The 17,728-nt window shown below is 46.9% G+C and overlaps 1 pseudogene; it reads left to right on the forward strand.

Moving 5' to 3' along the window:
* Window positions 1-17,728, forward strand: part of LOC121046377 — a 31,796-nt pseudogene that overhangs the window by 2,824 nt on the left and 11,244 nt on the right.

The following is a 17,728-nucleotide window of genomic DNA, read 5'->3' on the forward strand; positions in this document are numbered from 1 at the left end:
CCATTCGCTCTGCTAAAGTGGAAAGAGGACGGAGGAACTTCCACTTTGTTCTTGACCTGTCACCAACTATGGAGTGGAATATTCCCAATTGTTGTGATTACTATAAGGCTGAGGCGCAGTGGCGTCACAAGGGTCAGCGGCACCCAGGGCTGTAGCTTGCCACGACACAACCCCCCCCCCCCCCCTTCTTTAGAAAGCTCCGCCAGCCATAGCGCGCATGGAACTGAATCAAAGCAGTGGGCTTATCTTTTCAAAGTTTTTATATTTTGAATTTGCACCAAACTAATAAGAATTTTTTTTCTCATTATTGCAAAAAGTTTTTCTTAAAAACCTTTTTTTTTTTTTTTTTTTGGTTCGACATGCCTAATCTATTTGTCCAGGCCTAACTGCCCGATGTTGCGAATTCGCGGCATATTTTATTTTTGTTTAGGAGTCCATTTGCACCAAAAGAGACTTTAGTAATTGATTACATATACACGTTTGAGGGCATGTCCTCTGCGCGCCGCTATTTTCTTTGCTGGGGAGCACGTGGGCTGCGCCATAATATGATTACGGTATGATGCCTTGAGTAGGCGTAATCGGATTATGGCACGACCCACAGCGCACCTACGTGCACCACAGCAAGCAAGATGGTGGTGCCGGAGGCCACTCTTGCAAACATGTGTGCAAAACAAAGCAAAAAACTTTTTGAAGGACGCATTCCCTTAATTTTTTGCGTTAAAAGGTTACCAAGCCGCTTCATATCCCGAAATAAGTACTACTGCTACTACTATTTTATGTCATTCCATAAGTTGTTTTCATTTGAACTAAATGCAGATACAGGAAATACTTTTTCGACATCAGGGTAGGGGATATCCGTGACGGTGAAGCATTGAATTGTGATGCGAGAGCGGACCCTTCTTGTGTTTGGACTCACAGTGTCAACTTGCATGTTTTAATTTGCTGCTCTGCATACAGGACTAGCATGTGCATCACTGTTTAAACTTGCTGCTGTACATAGGTGAAATGAGGCCGCTCAAGGTGTGATATGGAGTGGCCGCAGTGATCTGTCTCAATTTGGGAACTGTTTGTGAAGCGGCATCTTGACAGTGAGTGCCCGTGTCGAAAGCAGAGAAATATGCACAAAAACACTGAATGTGCGCTAGAAGTGCAATGTTGACGACAAAAGTGACAGCCACTGAAGTAGATAAGTGAGCTGACTAAGGTCAGGAAATGAGACTTGACGGGTATAGACCATTTGCAATATCCCCCAAGTGCCCCGGCCCGTGCTAGAGAAATCATGGGAACGGTGTTCCTTAAAGGGGCCCTGCAATGACTTTTTGACTGGTTCTTAATTTGCACTGAACCTGAGCGTACTGAACGTACTAACTTAATCCAACTTTTCTTTTCTCAAATTTCGCTTTATTTTAAAAGTTATAGGCAAATTAGAATTGCAAAAACAAGCAAAATATAACCTTCTGCATGACGTCGTAGGTCCTGCCTTGAGTGGCCTTGAACTAGAGGAGGAGTAGTGAGCTCATCGAGCGCACACGGTTGCCGCACTCCGTGTCGATGGCTCGAGAGGGCGCCACTAAAGCACATGTTGGATAGGCTGTATGAAGCGGGCGGCCAGGGCAGCTCGTATTGCATTTGCAGCGCAACTAAACACTAATTCGGCATAACATTTCATTGGCCACAAACAACAGCAAACACGGGGTAAAGATCAGTTCAGAACGGGAGCCACTTCGCGCTGACGCACCGCCAAATGGCCAAATCGCCAACAGGGCCCGCGCCGAACAAACGTTGGCGCCGAGGGCCTTCGGAACGCTCGGAACCGGTCGAATTCTTGAGCTGGTTTACGACCACAGCGCCGCCGCGTACATCCGGGACCTTTCTACGCTTCTCGTTTGTCGTTACCTCATCCCACTAGCCTTTTCTAGTATGCGCCGTTTTTTTCCGCCGCTTGGTGGCGGGTATGGTGACGGGTCATTTCTCGTTTCCGTACTTTCTAAACTGCATTTGTTTCTTTTCTGATCTAAAATAGTGAACAAAAACTACTTTCATACACAATTGAAACGGTTCGCGACACTTATATTTTGTATCTCGACTAAAAAAAAGCTTTTAGCGGCTTTGACCAGTGGCAAGCCCAGGACCAAAGACGTCACATTTTGCGCGCTTTCGGTACCGCGGGTCGCCGTCGTCGGTGGAGGAGGTTTCCGCGTCGTCCGGTTAAACTATGACGCACTGATATTTAGTTACTGTCTCCGTGCCCGCTGGCTTGCCCCAACCCCAAGAGACGTGGAAACCGTAAAAAAGGTAGACGCTTAAATATGATTGCAGGGCCCCTTTAAGCTCCTTAGTGATCGGTAATTTCGACCCAATCCATGGTTACATAGCTTTTGAGCATAATTTGGAGTCACTCTGGAGAAGCGCCTGATATACACCAAGGACCTATTGTGTCGCTTATAAAATTTCTCCTCAATGTTTCTGATACTGTGCGTGCTGTGTACCCCTGAACCTGGATGAGCTGCAGAAATCCCTTACATTATTATCATTATCGTACAGCTTTGAAGACGCTGATATTAAGTTCGAAACGCTAAAAAGGCTATAAACAGCCCCGCTGACTCCGAGCTAAATCCTGGTTTTTGTTGTTGTAAATTCTGCTTTTTAAGCAATTCCTGCTAAAACAACAATCATGAGAATGATAACATTGTAAGAGATTTCTGCAGCTTAGCCAGGTTGACAGGTGGACTGCATGCGCAGTATCAATAATGTTGACATTGACAAAAAAAGCTTAAAAGTCAAATGACAGGTCCTCGGGGTGTATCAGTCGCTTGTTCAGGGTGACTCCGAATTATGCTCAAAAGCCTGTGTAACCATGGAATTGGTTGAAATTAGCAATCACTAAAGGAACACCATTTTCATGATTCCTTGAGTGCGGGCCGAGGCGCTCGGGAATGTAGCAAAAGGTATATTGGGGTGCGAAGCTGTCTGAAGGGAGAGCAGCCTGAAGACGAAAATATGTTTCCATGATATTTCTAGCGTGAGTTAAAAGTGCTCGGATTATTTCAAAAATGGTCTTTTTATGGTGAGCGTACACATGTCAAGCATGGGATTGTAGGCGTGGATTTCAGAGCTTCCTGCTTTTTCACCATTCATTTAAAAAAATTTGAAGTCTAGGAGCAAGTTAGGCGCAGTGTCTGCTTTAATCGTGTGCACTTTCTCTAAATTTTCCTTAATGTTAAACCAGGTGTAACTTATGTGTAGCTTTAAAGGGGCTATGATGCCAGTGTTGACGGTTGTTAACCATTATTTTTTTTCATAATTTGAATACCTAATTGTAATGTCATTGTGATGAATGCCTCCTACTGGCAGGTGTGCCAACCCTCGTTGCAGCTCTGGAGGCTCGTGGAGCGACGGGCCCTGTGGTTCAAGGGAGTGTTGTGGAGAACACGGTATGTAACGATTTCCTCTCTTCGCATCGCAGTTAAACATGTCCATCTTTTATCTTGTCTTGTTCCTAACCCTAATGGCTCATTCACACCTGCGGGTCTACAGAATAATCTGCCCAAATTTTGACTCTGGGTGCCAAAATTTGAGCAGATTATTTTGACGCTCGGACCACAACCATAGGCTTTTGACGCCGCGCATCAGAAGTGTGTGAAATATCCGATGACGAGCAGATTGGTCTGAGATTTTTTTTTTTCTGCTGGAGAAAGTTTTTCCATTAGAACAGAAGGCAGGAATTGCATTCCCAGATGTCACACCAGAGAATATCAGCTTACCTACAATAGCAAAACAAATTTTGGCGTTTCTAAACAAAGCACGGCAAGTCGACAGGACTTTTTCAGAAACTTAAGGAAGTCTCGTCCAAAGCTCTGTCACATGCCTCCTCGCATTGCAATGGCCTTGCCGCTTGCCTCCCTTCTCTCGCTTGCCCTCTTTCTGTCGTAAGCTACAGCCGGTTTGCGACAGCACGCTGCCCTTTGGCACCAGTGGAGGGAGGTGCAGCTTTTTGAATCTCACTTAACAGATGACACATCAACGTCTTTTGTTTTGTTTTTGTCGGGGATTGACACTTCATGGCGGACAAAACCAACACAACCTAGATGAACTCGAGGCATTACCACCGATTTCTTATGCCTCCTAAAAGGAGTTTGTGCGATGCACGGATTGAACACGAGTGTCATGTCAGCCTTGACTACCCATTAAGTGAGAACATGAGTCGCACCTGAACGGTGATGCTTCACTCATTTTCAATCTCTGCTCTGGGTGGTCCCCTTTTTGGTGACAGAAAATTAAGTGCTAAGTCTTTGTATCTGGGTGGCATTGACTCCCCAAACTCTTCTTTTTCTCGCACTGGAAAGCAACGTGTTTGCAAAAAGTCTTTTAGCTCCTTTACTCTCGTTGAGACGAAAATCGGACCCCGGTGCTATGAACAGTTTCCGTTCGATGCTCACATATTTCTTGGTCTTTGCCAAGCAATGTGCAGAGGTAACCTACTCGAAATAAGGCACGGCATTTGTTAAAAGCTGGTTTTCTAATCCGCCGACGAGCACTGGTATATAACAGGGTTGTACTTGGGAAACGGATTTCCCGAGTACATTGCACGGGCACGGCGGGGTAAAAAGCCTGAACAGTTGATAAGTCTTTTTTTGACGAGCAAAATCAATCGGCAGCTATAGTGCTTTTTAGAAGTGTGAAGGAGCCACAGGTTCTAGCAAAAAATGTGCCTGTTAAAATGTGCCTGTTAGAGATTCGCAACTATTAGAACCATAGCTCCTTACTTGGCCCCATCGGTCAGCGTAGTCATTGACACGTCGTGCAAAGCATTTTTGTTTAATTGGGCGATTGGTGCCTCACTTACACCGTTTTCCTTTTGCCCAAATTTCGTATGCCTCCTGCAGTTCGCTGCTTGTCTTGTCATTGTATCTAGCAAGAATCTTAACATCATACAACACCGGGGAACAGTGGCGTCTATTGCAGTGAATGGCGCATGGTAGCCGCGCGCTCATGGGCACGGTCATTCACACACCTGCCCATCTGGCCAATATACACTGCTCGTCACAATAGTGGTATCTGATACACGATGCCTAAGACATACTCAGCAAATTTATTCTTGTGTTTTATGCTGCAAAGCTCAGATGGCTGCTTGGGGCTGTTGATTCTGTGCAGAGCCGAACCATCTTATCGAGTGTTGAGGACACCACAGGAATGCGGTAGCGCTGACCAACTTTCCTTAATTGTGTGATACTGAATGTAAGTACTGTCGAGACCGGTTATAACGAAGACAATGGGAATCGGAAATCACTTTGCTATATCCGCTATATCCTTTAAACTGAATTCAGTTAACAAAGTGCAAAAGGGAGTGGGGAAATCGTGATTCCTTCGCTGTAGCCGCTATTTTTTTATAACCGACTTCATTATAACCTGTCTCGACAGTATGGTGTCACAGCTGGCCTCACCTTGGACTTCCCACGAGCGGGTTTGTTTATGCCTTTAAACCTTTTTAACAGGCTTTCGGCCACCCGAATTAGACATATCTGCGTGTAGGCTGCTTCTCTTTGTCGCGCAATCTATTCCGGACAGAATGGCCACAAGATTGCTTGAGAGAGGCCTCCAAAAACATTGGCAATGCCCCTCAAAAAAAGAAAAAAGAAAAGTGGCAGTCTTAACGTGTTTGGAGACCTCTCTCAAGAAATTTTGTGGCCACTCTGTGCAAGATAGCTTTGCGCTACAGATTGCACGACTGATAAAGCAGGTTATCCGCAGATGCGTCTAAAGCGCCGTTCACACACTTGCACCTGAGTATGACTGAGAGAGACAAGTCCAGTTTTTAAGCCTCTTGCGACGGCGTACAACCTGCTCCGCAGCAGTGCATCGCGTCCTACGCCATCGCAAGAGGCTTAAAAACCGCTCTTTTCTCTCGTTCGTACTCGGTTCCAAGTGTGTAAACGGCGCTTAATTCAGGTCTCCAAAAGCCTGTTAAAAAGTTTAGAGGCATAAGCAAACATGCTCGTGAGACCAGCTGTGGCACAATACTTACACTCACCCACAAAAAGAAAGTTGGTCAGTGCTAGCGCATTCCTGCCATGTTCTTGGCTCTTAGTAAGATGGTTCGGCTCTGCCACAGAGTCAAGAGCCCCGAGCAGCCATCTGAGCCTTGCAGCATAAAACACAAGAATCAATTTGCTGAGTGTACCTCGAGCATTGTGTATCAGATACCACTATTGTGAGGAGCAGTGGATATTGGCCAGAGGGGCAGGCATGTGAATGACCGTGCCTGTGAGCGCGCTGCTGCAATGTGAGCTAGCCCAGCTGGCCACCTTGCCATTCACTGCAGTAGGTGCTCCTGCTCCCCGGTGTTACATGATGTTAAAATTCTTGCTAGATACAATGACAAGGCAAGCAGAGAACTGCACGAGGCATACGAAAATTTGGCAAAAGGAAAAAAGTGTGTATAGGTGAGGCATCAATCACCCTATTAAACAAAAATGCTTTGCTCGAAGTGAAGGTGACTAAGCTGGCCGATGGAGCCTATATAGTTAATGTTCTTCCCAAATAACCAGCTTTTGCAAGTGTGCCTTGCGTTGTCTAGCTTTGTCTTAGTCCTTGTTGTTTTCGGGGCTTTTAAACATTTTAATACAATGTACCAGCTGGCCCAATTAACCACTCACTGTTAGCTAGCTCTGTTCATCAAGTGCTTTTTAACCACCAGCATGTCACAGCCATTTATGCTTATGTGCTCATTTGAAAAGCTTTCAAATCGATGTAATTAACATATTCGGTGCTATTTTTATGTTTCAGACATCCTTTGGAGACATCAATGTCCCTGAGGCAAGACTGAAACTGGTGGACACCAAGCAGCCATCAATTTTCACACTGGACCTTGCGGTCGCTGTCTTTGGGACGGAGGCCCTGACCAACTGCTGCCTTACTGGCTCTGCGGTGAAGGGGAGGCTTCCCGAAGAGGGAGTTAGGGACTTGATAGGTAAGTAAATTGCTGTAAAGTAGAAATGGCAAGGCACTATCGCAATCAAGCTTAACTGGAACAACTGCTAAGGTTATACTCTTCACACATATTGGATTTGTCTCGGTGCTCATGGATGGCTTTTTAGCTAATGTTCAGGTATGTCTTCTTTATGTGTCATTACGTCTGTACTAGACCTCCGGTTTCCGGTAATCTGCTCCAGCTTTAGCATACTTCAATTTTTGCCCAGATTAAAAATCACTCTTATGTTCAATCGGCTTAAAGGGGCCATGCAACGATTTTCGGACTATGGCCAATATACTGCTGAAAGTAATCGTTGTCACCTATAGAACGAACAGGAAACCGTAATTTCTTGCGAGCTCTAGTTTTTATTTAAAAATAATGAAACAAATCGACAGTCGAAGGGCTTCTTAACTCTCCACATAGCCTTTCGAGTGACATACTCTGGGGGATCACGTGGTTTCCCCTTGTGTTCTCTCTTCGGAGACCCCAGCCGCTTTTAAAGGATTAGCATCGTCGAAGGTCGTGGCGAGCGATGAATACAAAAGTGGTTTTGCCACGGAGCTGTCGGCGAGTATAGACCATTCCATTTAGCGCTCTCTGGGCGGCAGCATTTTGTTCGACAACAGTGCCCTCTCTGTACATCCGGGAAGTTCGGCGGCTAAAACGAAGGACAGGGCATGCACTTGACTCCGCTAGCAGACAACAAACCAGGAAGTTGCCATTCTCCATCTTTGGGCTGTACCGGCGGGCTGTAGGGAACATCAAACTCTCGCTCGTGGCTGCCGTTGTGAAGTGGTTCGCGTTCTTAGAATAGTTATGGCTGCTCCAAAATCAGCCTATAGCTCTCTGTTATTCTATTTTGGTAAATGGTCAACGAGCATATCTTTTTTCCGTTACTTAAATAGCAGCTGAGTCAGCCGGCAGTACTACCCTCAACTACTGCGTCTATTGCGGCAGGAGAGCACGTTTTTATTTATTATTTCAGACCTCCACTCATGCTTGCGAAAGGCCGACACTAGTACAAACTTTGTATAGTAAAAAAAGGTACAGCAGCCGAATTCACTTTTCGCCGGAGAAGACCGGCCAATCTGACATAGTTTTCCCAATTTTTTTTTTAATTTGCACGCAGGTCACAGCGCAATCGGACCCTGTTTATCTAGCATAGTATTACACGACAACTGGCATACTAAATCTGCGCTTGAAATTTCTAAAATGACACGATTTTAAACAGAGTTTGCATGCCAGCCGGATGCTAGGTACATCCAACTCGGCGGAGCAGACGACAGGGGGGTGAGAGGGGAAGGGCATTTCTTGTTTCTCTATTACCCTCCCTTCTAATGGAACGGGCTATAGCAGCGGAGGGGGACAGGTTTTTGCTGACTCCTGCGTGTGCCCCAGAGGCGCTGTCACCGTAGTTCCTGTAACCGCCAGGCTGCAGATCGCAAATAATTGGTTTTTCCTTTGTGATTATGCAGCGGAATAGCAGTTTCTGGGGACCAGGTGACATGTTTTTAGTCACTTTTGCTTGGATAAACAATATATAAAAAATACAAACTGCCAATTCTTTCAACATCAAAATTGTTGCACTATTCCTTTAAGTTTGATTGCTGTGTATATCAGCGATCAAATTTAATCAGCCTTCAGTATTGTTTTCTTGTGTATAATTTTCTGAAGGCAGGTGACTTTTTGTCCAAGCTTTAGGCTGCTGAATATTTAGAAACCATCAGATCATTTAGTTGTTCTTAAATTGTTGTTTAGTACAGTATGGCTTCAGTTGGTTTTGCATCAGTATACCCTGAATTATCGTATTAAATAGATGGCAGAATCAAGATTAAAAAAATGTGGTCAGCTGTGTGCTCAAAATTATTGTCTAGCCTATGCTATCTCGGACTTTCTACCCCGGAGGGGGCCCCTGTGAAAGCAGGTGTTTGGAGAGTGGCGTCTCCACGGACCCCGAGCTCCGCAGGGGGCGCCTGCACCTTAGGTGCTAGGTGCTTGGTGAGTAGGGTCACCACGGACCCTAGCAACTTTGGCGACACCACAGACCCTGAGTAAAAGTGGCTAAGACCCACCCACGTCTGGCTGTGCGTGGCGAGCCCGTGTCCAGGATAAAGGGCATCCTGGTGGTTGAGCTGAGCCCGGGGTAGGTTTGGACCCTTCGGGGCCCCCCCGGGCGAGGCAACACACCACTTTGGCCCCTGCGTCCTGTAGACGGGTGTTCTGGCTTGGCCCGACCAGGATGATTCAGTCAGTCGCCACATCTTCTACTATCCCCTCTTATCTTCCTTTTTTCTCTGCTCTTCTTTTATTCCTTTTCACCTTCTTTGGCGGCAAGGGCTAACCTTGGGTGGCGATAGACCCCTTGTCCGGATCCACACTAGGTTATAGTGCCTGGGCAGCACTGGTAGTGTAATGTTGTCAGCAAAGCCATATTTGTTATGGCACATTGCCTACCCCCGTGTTGGGCTCCGTGATGGGTGGTGCACCCGGGGCACCGAAATTCTCTCCCATCTTTATGGGTACCAGACAAAAAACCTTTCTTGATCGGCCCCCCAAAAGGGGCCGCACCGAAGTACATGCGATTAATCCTACTAGATCTGCAGAAAAATTTCCAAGATTCTTGGTGACGCACTCTGAAAGTGAGAAACCTTTGGCGAAACTGTCACCATTCCTTGTTTCCAAAACACTTGAGTCCATTGTTGGAAAGAACTTCTCTGCCAAAAAAATGACATCCGGAGATCTGCTCGTTGAGATTAAAACCAGTGAACAGAGCACAGCACTCCTATCACTAAATTCAGTTTCTGACTATAAAGTGACAGTCACTCCCCACCGTACATTGAACACAGTAAAAGGTGTGATTTCTGAAGATGACCTCCTCGAAAGTACAGAAGATGAACTCGTAGATGGCCTCAGTGACCAAGGAGTTGTCGCTGCAAAGCGAATCTCCCTTCGTCGAGAGGGGCAAGAGATCAAAACAAAACATGTCATTTTGACTTTCGAGTTGAGCAAAGTTCCCGAGTCAATCAAGGCTGGGTACTTGAACTGTAGAGTACGGCCATATGTGCCGAACCCCAGAAGATGTTTCCAGTGCCAGAGGTTCGGCCATAGTGCCCAGAGCTGCAGGGGCAAGACCACGTGCGCCAAGTGCGGTCAGAACGATCACCCCTCAGACAACTGTGCAAACCCACCACACTGCATCAACTGCGGCGAACCACACGCCGCTTACTCCCGTTCTTGTAAAAAATGGAAAGAAGAAAAGGAAGTAGTTACTCTCAAAGTAAAAGAAAACATCTCGTTTCCTGAGGCCAGGAAGCGACTTTCTTTTCTACAGAAAGGATCCTTCGCTACGGTAACACGCACAGGGGGCGTGTCACCGAAAACCTTGGTGGGAACCCAGGTCTGTCCCAAAGACCTGGCAGCCCCACCGACACCCCCTGCCCCCCCAAGGTCGGCTCCACGACCACGTTTGTCGTTGGAGCCAAAAGGTGCACAGTGCCTGAATGGTGCTGCCGCGCCTCTCTTAAAGGAGGCAATGGACACCATGGCACCAAAGGAGATATCCCCTCCAAAGGCATCAGGGGTGGTGCCTCTCGCACCACCCTCAGTCCCTAAAGAGGGTCCGTCGCAGACCACCTCCTCTAAGGAGCTGGAGCGGACACCCTCGTCGTCTGCTCTCTCTTCAGGCCGAGGCAGGGCTTTGCCCACTCCCGCCTCGACCAGTTCTCGAAAGCCTGGCCAGCTGGACGAGGCATACTCGACCTCAAGCCAGCAGTCAGTAGATGAAATGATGGATGAGAGCATGCCACCCTCTGACGACGACCTGGTCCCTTCAGGTGCTGAGTCATCAGTACCTTTTCAGGTCGTAGAAAAGAAAAAAAAATAAACTTCCTAGAATTTTGCCCCCAAAGAGATCGTAGTCCCTTTAGAAATGAATCATAAGCAAGTGTCCACTTAGTTATCTTGCGGTGTCCTAAAGGCCAGTTATAATTTTAATTTTGATTTCAGTTTCAATCTTCATTTTGTCTCTGTGTTTACAGTGGAACTGTCGTGGGCTTTTTTGTAATTATGATGATGTCACTTTTTTATTAGACGAACACCGCCCTGCTGCCTTCTGTCTGCAGGAGCCGCATCTTAAAGAAACTAGGTCAAATGTACTCCGCCATTGTCAACTGTTTAGACAAGATAGGTTGCACTCCTCTGTGGCGTCTGGTGGTGTTGCTGTAGTTGCCCAGCGCACAACCCCATCTGCCGAAGTGGCTCTCTACACCACTCTCGAGGCTGTGGCTGCCCGAATACTGCTAGACCGGGTGATTACTGTTAGTTCAGTGTACATATCACCGGGATACCAGCTGCAGTACGAAGAACTAGAGGATCTTGTCAGTCAGCTCCCGGCTCCATACTTAATTTTAGGCGATTTTAATGCACACAACCCATTGTGGGGGAGTGGTAAACGGGATGCTAGAGGAGCACTTGTTGAACGTTTTCTTCTTACCATGGGACTGTGCTTACTTTACACTAAAGAAGCCACACACTTTAGTTCAGCGACCAGGACTTTTACTTCCATCGACCTTTCTATCTGCCATCCTTCACTATACTCGCTGTTTTCATGGAGGGTCATCGCAAACCCAAATGGAAGTGACCATTTTCCAATTATTTTAGAGTTTAACAGTCCTCCTGCTGGTCTTCAAACGCGCACCCCTCGTTGGAAGTTTGAGAGGGCTGACTGGGCAACATTTAGCAGCTCTTCAGTTTTAGCTTGTTCATCACTTGATGGTCTTTCCATCGATGATGTCACTCTGCATATCACTCGACACATATTACAGGCCGCAATCATCGCCATTCCCATGACGTCCTCGCATCTCCCAAAAAGGCCGAAGGCATGGTGGAATAAAGACTGCCGCCAGGCAAAAAAGGAACAGAATCGTGCATGGGGTATGTTTACGCGTTACCCTACTCCAAGTAATCTGATTGGTTTTAAAAGAAAAAAGGCCCAGGCAAGGTTTGTTCGAAGACAAGCCAAGCGGCAAAGCTTTAGAGGATATGCCTCTTCAATCAATAGCAGTGCATCTATAAAGGAAGTTTGGGACCGCGTGCATAAAATTGAGGGTTCCTACGGCGCTTTCTCTGTCCCACTCTTGTGCCGGAATGGAATATGTCCTGCAAGCCTTGACGAACAGGCTGACATTCTTGGTGAGCACTTCGAATTTGTTTCTAGTTCCGAACACTATACGCAATCATTTAGGCGGCATAAGCTACATGCAGAAAAAAATGAAAGCCGCTTACAACTCCCTGTAACACCGAATTAGAGCGCAGCTCTTGAGGAGGAGGAGGGAAGGGCACTGGGGGGGGGTTAAACTAACCAGTGGGGGGTCACGTGACCTTGGGGGTCACGTGACCCCCAGTGCCGATGATGTCATCACTGACGTCACTGATGACGTCATCACTGACGATGACGATGCGGGTACCGATGACGTCATTAGTGACGTCACTGATGACTTCACCAGTGATGAGTGATGATGACGATGTGGATGCCGGTGACATCAGTGACGCCACTGATGATGTCATCAGTGATGATGACGATAACGATGCGGATGCCGGTGACGTCATCAATGATGATGACGATGTGGATGCCGGTGACGTCATCAGTGATGATGACGATGACGATGTGGATGCCGGTGACGTCATCAGTGATGATGACGATGACGATGCGGATGCCGGTGACGTCATCAGTGATGATGACGATGTGGATGCCGGTGACGTCATCAGTGATGATGACGATGACGATGTGGATGCCGGTGACGTCATCAGTGATGATGACGATGATGATGTGGATGCCGGTGACGTCATCAGTGATGATGACGATGACGATGTGGATGTCGGTGACGTCATCAGTGATGATGACGATGACGATGTGGATGCCGGTGACGTCATCAGTGATGATGACGATGACGATGTGGATGCCGGTGACGTCATCAGTGATGATGACGATGACGATGTGGATGCCGGTGACGTCATCAGTGATGATGACGATGACGATGTGGATGCCGGTGACGTCATCAGTGATGATGACGATGTGGATGCCGGTGACGTCATCAGTGAGGATGACGTCATCTGGGGGTCACGCGACATCGGCGGGGGTCACGTGACCTCGGGGGGTCACGTGACCTCGAGGAGGGGGTCACGTGACCTCGAGGAGGGGGTCACGTGACCTCAGGGGAGTCACGTGACTTCGGGGGTCACGTGACCTCGGGGGGTCACGTGCCCCCCACGAGGTCACGTGACCCCGGTGGGGGCTCGCGCGGTGCATTATGGGACATTTCCCATGATGCACCGGGGTCACGTGACCTCGGGGGGGTCACGTGCCCCCCACGAGGTCACGTGACCCCGGTGGGGGGCTCGCGCGGTGCATTATGGGACATTTCCCATGATGCACCGCGCGGTTACGCCGACGCCGACGGCGACGGCGACGCCGACGGCGACGCCGCTCAAGCCGGAAACGGGCCCCTAAGAGCTGCGCTCTAAAAAAGATTGTGCCTACGACCGGTGGTTTGCAAGAGCCTTATAACTCTCTTTTCATGCTGCACGAACTGCAGATGGCTCTCGATTCATCCGGACAGACTGCCCCTGGACCGGACGGTATCCACTATCAAATGCTTCAGCACCTTCATCCATCTACTCTAGAGCTCATCTTGTATCTTTTCAACCGAGTTTGGGTCGAGGGTCTTTTCCCATTGTCCTGGAAGGCTGCCGTCATTATCCCCCTTTTAAAGCCAGGAAAAGATCCTGCCTGTGCCCCCAGCCTCAGGCCTATAGCACTAACTAGCTGTCTTTTGAAGACATTAGAAAGGATGATCAACAAAAGGCTGATGTTTTATTTGGAGAGTGATAATCTTCTTGACAGGTACCAATGTGGCTTTCGTTCAGGACGATCCACGGTCGACCACCTAGTTCGCTTTGAAACTGTCGTGCGAGAGGCATTTGTAAATAAGCAGCATTGTGTCTCTGTCTTTTTTGACCTGGAAAAGGCATTTGATACAACCTGGCGCCATGGCATACTGCAGGATCTGTTCAGCTTAGGTGTACAGGGCCGAATGTTAAGTGGCATTCAGAGTTATCTCCAAAACCGGACTTTTCGCGTGAAGCTTGGGACAACTTTTTCTAGAGAATTTTCGCAGCAAAATGGAGTACCTCAAGTTGGTGTACTTAGCGTCACTCTTTTTATTGTGAAGATGAACTCAATTGTCCGCGCAATAGCTCCATCTGTTCAGTACTCACTGTACGCCGATGATCTGCAGATTTCTGTATCGTCTTGTAATCCATCCATATGTGAACGTCGGCTCCAGCTCACAATCAACAACTTGGTCAAATGGGCTGATGTCAACGGTTTTAAATTTTCTCCTGAGAAGACCGTCTGTGTGAGTTTCTCACGTCGCCGCGGAGTTTTGCACGAACCTTCTTTGACTATGTATGATGTTCCTATCCCAGTGAAAACTGAACACAAGTTTTTAGGTCTTATATTTGATTCCATATTGAATTTTGTTCCGCATGTCAAGAGCCTGAAGATGAAGTGTTTCAAATCGCTTAATATACTTGAGGTCCTGTCGCATGTGTCCTGGGGTGCTGACCGTCTTTGTCTCTTGCGTATCTATCGGTCGGTCGTTCGATCCCGACTTGATTACGGTTGTATTGTGTATGGTTCTGCCCGGACATCGGTTCTCAAAATGCTGGACCCTGTTCATCATCAGGGGTTGCGGCTTGCTACCGGTGCTTTTCCCACATCTCCTGTTCTCAGTCTATACGCAGAAGCAAACGAGCTCTCTCTGGAGAAAAGAAGATCTGAACTGGGCTTCACATATTTTATGCGAATTAGACCGGTTCCTAACCATCCAACCTTACACTGTATAGAACGAATACGCTACGAGCGAACCTTCAGTAACAAGCCTTCAGTTGTTCCACCTCTTGCCATGAGGGTTCGCAATTCTGCGGAGTCTGTAGGACTGGAAGTGTTGCCTCCAGTTGTACAGTGTTTGAGTTTGGCAGCCCCTTGGGACCTAGTTCCCATTCAGTGCGAACTGGAGCTAACGAAATTCAACAAAAAAGACACTCCTCGCGAAGTCCTGAGACAAGAATTCCTTGAACTCCAAGTACAGTATCACGACTTTATAAGTTTTTACACTGATGGTAGTAAAACTGATTCCTCTGTGGGTTGCGCAGTGATCGGGCCTGGGATGCAGCTTGTCCGGAGAATAAATGACAGTGCCTGTAGTTTTACGGCAGTGCTCTATGGCTTACTCCTCGCCACAGATAAGATTCTCAAACAAAAGCTTCACAAGTCAATTGTTTATACCGACTCACTTAGTGCTTTACGAGCTCTTGCCAGAGTGGGAAATGATCGCAATCCACTTGTAATAGAAATAAGGAACAGGCTAATTTCAGCCGCAAAACGGAAGAAAATATTACTATGCTGGGTTCCTTCACATGTCGGAATTGCCGGAAATGAGGATGCTGACAGAGCAGCAAGTACTGCCAAGGATCGAGAAGTCGACCTGTGGAAAATACCTTACAGAGTCTATAGGCATGTTCTAAAATTTTCCATAAGACGCAAGTGGCAAGAGGAATGGGACCGAGAAATAAACAATAAGTTGCGCGCAGTAAAACCACTACTTCAGGAATGGGAGAGTGCACGACACCGCGAGCGTTTTTATGAGGTGGTTTTGTGCCGACTGCGAATTGGTCATACCCGTCTTACCCATGGGCATCTTTTGCGTGGGGAGGATGCTCCGGAGTGTGAACACTGCTGCATTCCATTAAGCATCCTACATATCTTACTTGTATGCCCTTTGTATGACCAAGAACGCCACAGACACTTTGCTAAGGTTTACCAAGAGCATACACCATTACATCTCGCCCTTTTACTCAGCGATGAGCCGTTGATTCCACACAAGTGTGTTTTCAACTTTCTTAAGGATATAAGACTCCTGGACCAGCTATTATTTTAATAGTTCATCGTATTCATTGCCACATCTTATGTGCTTGTACTTTCATGATCATTGTTTTATTAAATTACAAGCTACTATAGCTCTTTCTTCTCTCCAACCTTGATTCAGCAATAGTCCTAGTTGTTGGCGCATTATAGCCTTGGTCGCTGCTGCGCCATTAAACCCCAATCAATCAATCAATCAATTGGACTTTCTAGCCAAATATTCTGAAGCACAGTTTCTCAAACGATGTTCCTAGAAGAGCATCCTTAAGGTTCTCTTAGCACCTGAGCTTCCTCAGTTGTTTCTACACCAGTGCCAAACACTCCATAGTTTGCAAATTATTGTTTAGAAGACCTCTAGGCTTGTGCATTGCTCAATTGCAACAACGCCAAGAGTGGCGAACAATAACAAAAAATTTGTGTTCGCTGATATCAGAAAGTTTGAGAGTTCCTGTTGCAAAAAAATGTATGTTTGCAGGCTCTCAAAGGGGTCATGAAATCTTTAGACTTCGGCCAAATAAGTGCGGCATTGGCTCTCCGTCACATGTACAGTGAAGACCACCAAACAATTTTTGCCAAGGTGCACTAGTTATTATTTAGAAAACTAAAAAAGACTCAAGTTTGGGGGCCCCTCAACCTTTAAAGTCCTTTCCATGTCACGTGCATGTGACATGAATGGGGGGCCAGATGGGGGAGCTGGAGACATCCAGTCCTTGTTGACTTTGAGTAGGTTGCACCACTAAAACTATGTGTAAAAAAATACATTTTTTGATGTATTTATTTTTGTGTGAATGACAACATTTATGAAAACATTAGCTTCAGGTTGGGCGGATACCTGCTCAACTCACAAACTCAACCGCTATTGGCGTCATGCCAGTAGTTCATGTGGCCACCATAAGCTGCATGATGGAAAATTTAGCTTTTTTTCCTTTCTGATTGTACAGCGCGCTCGCAACATTTCCCGGGATCGTGGTGTGTTTTCTCATACTTGTGATAAGGTAAAAGAAATAAAAGTAACAAGCTCCAGACTCTTTCAGCAGTGAAATTGTTTCATGATCCCTTTAATTAATGCATTGCAAATTGACGAAATGCCTTGTTCTAGATCAGGGGTGGCCAGGCTGCGGCTCGCGAGCCGCATGCGGCTCTTCGCGTGTTAAAGTGCGGCTCGCCGCTCCTTCCCTTACCTCTCCCCCTCTCACGCACACACACACTCTCCGTCTCCCTCCCGGTCACACGAGCACTTCCCCCACCCCCCCCCCCCCCAAAAAAAAAAAGAAATGGAATGTGTTTTAAATCAAAAGACAGGTTCCCGTTTGGCAGTCTTGTGCTACTGCTACCTTACGTTCAGTTGGACTGCTTTTGACTGGGATAGATTGAAAGTAGTTCAAGCATCGTTTATTGCCCTAAACACAAGTTTGCCCCCCCCCCCCCCCCCCCCGCGGCTCTCGGATGTTTTGTGGATTTGTTTACAGCTTTTAGGCCGGGTCAGCTTGGCAATCCCTGTTCTAGATTATTTCACCGCAGCAATATTTCACACTTGCCAATAAACATTGTCATTGGTCCCCGAGCTCAATATACTTAGATGATTAGCTTTTTATTTGTTGCTTCCTCTTATTGAAATTGGCTAAAATTATCTGGACATGAAGTATAATTAAGTAGTAAGGGCAAGTTTTTTAATTGTCTGTTGTCTTCTCTTTTCAGCTTTTGTTATTGACAAGTTCCCCTGGGAAACACAGAAGTCGGTGAATGAATATTTGCGTAGGAAGTGTAGCAAC

The sequence above is a fragment of the Ixodes scapularis genome, unplaced genomic scaffold (genome assembly GCF_016920785.2).
Source record: "Ixodes scapularis isolate PalLabHiFi unplaced genomic scaffold, ASM1692078v2 PGA_scaffold11__112_contigs__length_91849675, whole genome shotgun sequence".
NCBI classification, from domain to species: Eukaryota; Metazoa; Arthropoda; class Arachnida; order Ixodida; family Ixodidae; genus Ixodes; species Ixodes scapularis.